Raw genomic sequence first — 8,165 nt, forward strand, 5'->3', positions numbered from 1 at the left:
TTTTGGCTATATCAGACGGTGATCGAGATACGGAAGCATACGTTTCCTTGAGTTCAGATTTTTGCACTTGTTTTTTGGCTTCAGCAAAACTAATGTCTTGTGTAAATTTTATTTTGTTGACTTCCATTTGCTGTTTCCAAATGGGACACTCCTTTGAGAAAGAAGAGTGATTTCCTTCACAATTGGTACACTTTTTGAAAGTGCTGGTGCAGTCATCCATCGTGTGAGTTTTCTCACTACAGTGAGCACATGTAACCGATGATTTACATGTATTGACACCATGGCCGTATCTTTGGCATTTAAAGATCTTAAAGGGTTAGGAATGTAAGTGAGTGAGTGAGTGAGTGAGTGAGTGAGTTTAGTTTTACGTCGCACTTAGCAATATTCCAGCTATATGGCGACGGTCTGTAAATAATCGAGTCTGGACCAGACAATCCAGTGATCAACAACATGAGCATCGATCTGTGCAATTGGGAACCGATGACATGTGTCAACCAAGTCAGCTAGTCTGACCACCCGATCCCGTTAGTCGCCTCTTACGACAGGCATAGTCACCTTTTATGGCAAGCATGGGTTGCTGAAGGCCTATTCTACCCCGGGACCTTCACGGGTCAGGAATGTAAGTATCCACATTGATGTTACAGTAGCCAGCCTTTATTGATTTTGGAGCAATTGGACACGAAAAGGAAAACAGGTGTGTGTTTGTTTGTACGGTTTCATTATTTCTACGACTTTGGAATCGCTTAACATAAGTGACTCCTTGATTCTTCATTTCTGACACAATATCAAATTTTGTCATGTCAGCAAACACGTGGTCACGGTCTCGCACTATTCCTTTACTGGTGTTCAAGGTTCTGTGTGCTGAGACCAACACAGGAATGTTCACAAACGATTCAATCGCCATCAGGTTCGTGGCTTGCTGCCGTTTACTGCATTCAACAAGTAAAGCACCTGAACGCAAGCGTCTGATGTTTTTTACTTCACCTGCAATTCCTTGTATTCCCTTAGATACCGCAAAAGGGTTCAGTTTCAATGGTGTCTTATCCAGAGTTTCAATTACGACAAAGCGCGGCCAGTAGTCAATTGATTTAGTGGATCTCTGTGCAGTATTTTCAGAATCAATGTCAAGTGGACGTTTTGTCTTTATGGTAGGGGTTTGGTATTCCATGGTTAGTATTTATTGGTTCATCATCCGGGCTCCCCACCCACCACGGAGTATCACAAGGACAATGCTAAAACAAGCGGATCTCCAGCTTGCAGCACCAAGGATACCCGGATGATATACTCCAGCATAAAAATTAATAGATTAATAGTTCCACCAGATTGGCCCATGAGCCATCGCCTTCTGGGCATACGACTCTAGGCAAAAACATACATAAAATGACGCATTTGAAATTACAAACTCAAAATAACCAAGCATGAAAAAGCAAATTAACAGTTTCATAAATTTTGAGCATGGCTGTAGCTCAGGGCTTGGCGTGACCAGCCGATTGATAGAACTGGGCCAGTTCTACCACCCGTCTAGTTGAAGTAAGGGCCAAAGTGGTGTGTTGAGCAGTAAGAGCAAAATGGTTCATTCTCCCACTGCCCTCAACCACCAGACTACCGTCCTCCACCGACACGGGACGCAACCCACGGCAAACAGGTTGCCCAATTTGGTCGCCTCTTACGACCGGCAGGGTGCTGTGGACACATTCTGACCCGGGTCCACACGGGATCCAGTCATGCTTCAACTCATGCAAGGATTTAAAGGCGCACGCGACTATTTATCTAATTACGAATGCGATTTCTAATGTAAGCAGTTAAATTAGGGGTTGGGATTTACTTTGGACATATTGTGGTTAACTTGCGTTGTGTTGCTACCATATGGTGGCCCACATTGATGTGTTTATATACGCTCTGCCTGGCAGTATCAGTCGGATTACACAGCGGGGCAGTCCAATGTGCGTGTGCCGTTCATGATAACCGGTGTTGATCCAGGCGCTCTTTGTCTCGGCATTGCCATTTCGCCTTTCAAAAAATCCAGCCGTAACGATGAGAGTATGGAACTGGTCTTCACCAACCAATAGGTGTCTAACGGGATCGGGTGGCCTGACGCGCTCACTTGGTTGACACATGTTCCAACTGCGGACATTCGATTATCATTGGATTGTCTAGCTGATTATCGGATTGTCTAGTCCAGACTCAGTCTGACAGTTGGAATATGGCTGACTGCGGCGTTAAACAACAAAAACAACAAAGCCCGCTTGAAATACAAGGCCAAGGTTTTACGAACATGCACCTCGAGGATGTTTACACTGACACGGTTTAGTTGTCCTATCATGGTGTTTATTCAGTTTCCACAGCTTCTCAAACAATGCACATGAATTCAGATTCATGCTTTTCTTATCTTAATGAGCAGCCGTACAGTAGAAATTCTAATGACAATATATCCATACGTCTGACTCGGCTGTCAATGTACGTTCCAGTTATGTCTACAAATGTGGTCGCTGAAGGCATGTCCTTAGCATATCACACACAAGAGTTTATCGAGTACCAATTACTAATTTGCGATTTATTCTACTGGTAAAGCGATACAAACATACAGATCAATTAACTGATCCAGTAATAAACTGAAGTTAATGCACCAACATAATGAAACACGGCATTAAAGAAACATCACATGGTTCTTTGTTACAACCGATGATCGCGGAACGGGCTTTTAGTCATTACGCAAAAACCAATAATTACTGTCACAACAACTGATGTAGACCAGTTATAGTTCAGCTGTGGGGAACATGTTTTCAAGATTCCAGATCCCAAAGGAATACCAAATTCATGGCCTCGAAAACACTGCGACATAATCTCTCATTTCGTGTTGAACGGTTCATGTTGACATTTTTGCTCTATGCACTAGCTGCCTTACGAGAGTCCGAACTGATGACGCGAACCCATTTGCCAATATTTGCAGCAGAATGCACTACCGATGCTTTCATTACAATGGTATTCATCATTGCCACATGTGTTGAATGTATGAGAAGTGAAACACATTGATCAACACAATCAAACGACGATGGTTTTCTCAGTCATAGTGAATATGCTGTCCGCTTGTCGTTTAACGTCCGTCTTGTCATATTGCCCCTTCGAGTAGAAATTCCGATTCCAATGTATAAACAACAAACAAGACAGTAGGAGCCACTGGAGAATCTTGCCTTTTCCCAAATTTCCTGTCAACTCACTCTATAATGACGTAATCAGGAATGACGTCGGACACATATCGTTTCCTCGTTAAATTTCGGATGGCACCTGTTTTTGGACGTTTGACGCTTTTTCCGAACCTATGAACACAGTGATCCAACCATCCATTGTAGCATAATCTACAATTTGATCTCTTACATGAAAGAAGAAACTGCATCATGAACATGATGAAATGTTCCAGCAAGTGCATGTTTGAATATAATTGTTTGGTTTGGTTTTAAAGATATTACCACCTCGCGAAGCCCTGGCTGAATTCAACATTGGTTCCAAAAACAGATATTAAAAGTTGTTACATTAAAACGTATTTATCTTACCGAACACCTCAATGTTAATTTTTAACTGTTTGAAGAATGAGTATCGGATAGTACGCTTCAGCCAACCTGTGCAAATCAAACAATTCGAATCTTGTGTATTACAATACACCTCGCTTGATCACGGGGTGCATTGAAAGTAACAGAGGAGCGCTCAGCCTGTCAGACAGCGACATATATGTGTGAGGTAAGATAAATCACATTATGGATTAGAACATCAAGTCAAAATTCCAACAATCAACTTGCAATCGTTATCATTCAAGAGCAATTAACCAACCAAATCATACATGCATATAGTATTTAAAATAACTATGTTTGTCGTTTCTCAACGTATGAGACACCTATTCAATAAAACTAGGCGAACACTAAACATAAAACATGTTCGCCCCAAGTGCGATTTTCTCCATTTTATGAAGATAGCACAGCAAACTCTGACATTACATATTGAATGAGATCCTGAGTACCACCATTGTGGTAAACATGAGAAATAGATCACTGCAGATGGACTGCTCAATTTGTATTGCGCTATCTCTCTTCTGTAGGCAAGCTGTATTAAAGGTTCCTGCTACCATCAGGATAGGACATACAACTCTTGCAGACAGCAGGCGCACCAAGTCAATGTGGCCTTGCCATCCTTACGAGGTACCCATTCGCAGCTGGGTGGACTGGGACACGTAGTCACAGTACTTTGTCCAAGTCTACTACACGCTACTGTACCAGCGACTACGTGCTTGCACGTATTCATGTGGCCATCATCTGGTCATCTACCAACGGATTATTGGATTCTCTTAAAGTGTACAAGGCTGTGAACTGTATACAAGAAGGGTTGTGACAACACTGAAAGAGTTTGCACACCAAGGGTTTACACCGAGTATCATATGTTGATACGTTATGACAGAACCGAGAAGAGACTTTGCTCTACAGCTGCCGGAATGTCAGATGATGAATGTCAGTACATTGACCCTCAACGTGACGTGCTATATTCATAACGTAAGTGTTCTCCCCATGACATGATGACATATGAATTAACGAGAAAGATTGCATGTACCTGCTTTCGAATGTCAAAACCCTGTTTGAACACGTGTACATAATCCCCCACTATATAAACATATTCTGTTTCAGCATCCATTCAACAAAATCTTTTACCGGTACGGCATCCATACCCTTTTATGACAACACTTGAACACCATTTTCAGTGGTCTATGTACACAGTCTTCATAGCTATGTTGCCCATTACGTCAAATGGACTTTGTTTCAAAAGAATAATGAAGACTGGTAGTGGCCTTTCATACTTTTCATAATATATCGCTAACCTGTGAATATGGGGAGTGTTTGAAGGCTGAGTAGTCATAATTATCTTCGGAACCTGTTGCCGTAGTCTGAGCAATATTCTAAGCAGATGTCTGTACCTTATTTCCGTGTACTTTGAACGGTTTTGTGTGTGACAGCGATTTACGCTGCACTCAACAATATTTTATCTACGTGGCGGTGGTCTGTAAATAATCGAATCTGGTCCACACAATCCAGTGATCAACAGCATAAGCCTCGATCTGCGCAAATGGGAACCGATGGCATGTGTCAACCAAGTCAGAGAGTCTGACCACCCGATCATGTTAGTCGCCTCTTACGACAGGAATAGTCGCCTCTTGTGGCAAGCATGGGTTGCTGAGACAAATTCTGCCTGGGATCTTCACGGATCCCTTCGTATACCGTGGTTAGCAGGTAATTTTTCCACTCGACAACTGCCGTCCTCAGGACGGACACGGGTCTGTGTGAGGAACTATGTGAGCCATGTACTTTCATGACCGTCAGTGTCTCTACACCCCCTCGAACGTACATTTGATACCTGAACAAAGTGTGCGATCACATCAACAACCGCCACAGAATCCCAAAAGATGGAATGAGCACTACAGGAAAACAACCACCACAGAATCCCACTTTGATATATTATATATTTCACAAATATAAGAGACAGACGCCTTTCTACATTTGTAAGAATCACTGATAAAAAATAGAGTCGGTTGTGTAATTGTGATTATATCAAGGGTAGATATTTGTTTCAGCAACATTGCAGCTGCATCACAATGTATGTAAACACATCGAGTCTAGACCACACAATCCACACACAAATATATATTGGCACCAAATGTTTATCATGGACATGGAATAATGAAACTGCCAACCAAAGTGGGCCATTAGAACAGGATCAGGCTCACGAATAATGAAACTGCCAACCAAAGAGGGCCATTAGAACAGGATCAGGCTCACGAATAATGAAACTGTCAACCAAAGAGGGCCATTAGAACAGGATCAGGCTCACGAATAATGAAACTGTCAACCAAAGAGGGCCATTAGAACAGGATCAGGCTCACGAATAATGAAACTGTCAACCAAAGAGGGCCATTAGAACAGGATCAGGCTCACGAATAATGAAACTGTCAACCAAAGTGGGCCATTAGAACAGGATCAGGCTCACGAATAATGAAACATTCAAAATACAATGTCCGGAAACTTTGTGTGTGAAGTTGACGTCCCATGTTAAAGACAGAGACAAAAGGCGCTTGTTCAACCAACTAGAAACGTCGATAACAGTAAACACACACCGAGTACTTGATTTTTTTTCTGTTCAATTGGATGTGAAAGAAGTAGCTGTGAAAAATACATGAGTGGACGTCAGAAAATCAGTTATGACACTAGATTCGGAATCAACCCACCGTCTGGTACGAGAGAGTGGAATTCCCGTGGGCACTCAAAAACAGTGCGCCTTCTGTTCGCTGCACATAAATGACAACGTGTGCAACTTGTTCAACGCACTATGCAATGCTTAATATCTGTACACGAAACATGTGCAATGATTTGGGCTCATTTCACTCACATGCATGCGTTATACATGTAACTAATTTCATGGTTTGATTTAATATAGACTCGTGACATCCATTGCCATTTACCCTGGGAATACATCGTGTTTAGCCCACTGTCTGGTATTCTGTTTTCCAGGAATCTTATATTTCACTGCTCGGCTGGTGTGACAGGACATCAATAGCTCCTGATTAAAAATACAAAACACTTCAACTTGATATGAGAAGTAGAAAATGAGACACAAATCTTCAATACAACCACACAGAGGCACAAAGAGGGCAGTATTACTGGGCATAGTGTTTACTCGATTATGTTTCAGTGCCGGTAACATCGTTCGGTAGCAGTTTTGAAACGAATGTAAGCGGTCGACAAATGCCATCATAACCTAACTGCATAGGTTCGAAGCCCATGATGTTAATCACTTGATTATCTGGTTCAGACGCAATAATTTACAGATCGCCGTCATATAGCTGGAATACGATATATAGCTGGAATGCTGAAAGCGGCGTTGAACAACTAACAAATAAACAAACATAACAAAACCAGCACCGGCACAGAAAATGATTCTTTTGAGCATAAAACATTTATAAACACGTGAACGTCGTTTATTGGCCTTAAAAGTATCGTTTAGTGACCATTTTCTTGCCATTGTGATTCCACCAAATAACTTCGCTAATTGACATCGAACTTTGCCGCGAGAAAATGGTATCTCCGAGAAAATGTACAGCTACTCGCTTCTTGTATAAATCCTTGTACTGTCACTGTCCTCTCTTTTTTTCCTCTATATATGACCTGTTTGACAATCACAAAATCACAAATACCTGGCCAGGAAACATGATACACTGACCACATACAAGACACTGAATGCTACTGAAACTGCTACTGGTGCAAGTCTGATACCCATTACTGAGGCTTTATATTCTTTTTGGTCCTCTTGTTTCATTAGTTTTTTATCAGAGTTGCTTAGTGAGTGAGTATGGTTTTACGCCTTTATCACCATTCCAGCAATGCCACGACAGGGGACACCAAACATGGGCTTTGTACCCATGTGGAGAATCAAACCCAGCGTGCCTTCAGCGTGACGAACAAACGCGTTAACCACTAGACTACGCCTCCACTCCTGTTATTGACTAATAACATGAACAAAAATCTGTTGTAACATTCATATATGTCCACGTGGTGTCACTTCAGACACCAGTCGCGGTGTCATTCTCATGTTGCATTATGTCCATAGTGAAACAGTTGTTAGTTTTAAAGTTTTGAAACCATTCGCGTTATGGCAGTCAGCATCAGAGAGATCTGTTATACCCCCGTGGTAAACAATTTCTCGACAGATACCAGAAACTTCGACTTAGTGACGTAAGCGCGTTTCGGTAACATATCTTCAAAATTAAAATGATATTTGTACACGTTAAGCGTGATAATGGATCCCTATTTACACATTTTAACAATATTTTCTATTTACTATTTACAAACTTGGGCTAAGTAGTTTACGTTAGGATTATTACTATTATTATGTGTGTGTGCTTGTGATATATGAGGCCGAATTTTAGTCATATAGTTTACAAATATACACAAGTCTATAATCTCACAAAGTCACATACCCGTGAAGGTGCCGGGGTAGAAAGAGGCCTTCTGCAACCCATGCTTGCTATAAAAGGCGACTATGCTTGTCGTAAGAGGCGACTAACGGGATCAGGTGGTCGGGCTCGCTGACTTGGTTGACGCATGGCATCGGTTCCCATTTCCACAGATCGA

This window comes from Haliotis asinina, chromosome 1, assembly GCF_037392515.1.
Source record: "Haliotis asinina isolate JCU_RB_2024 chromosome 1, JCU_Hal_asi_v2, whole genome shotgun sequence".
Lineage (NCBI taxonomy): Eukaryota > Metazoa > Mollusca > Gastropoda > Lepetellida > Haliotidae > Haliotis > Haliotis asinina.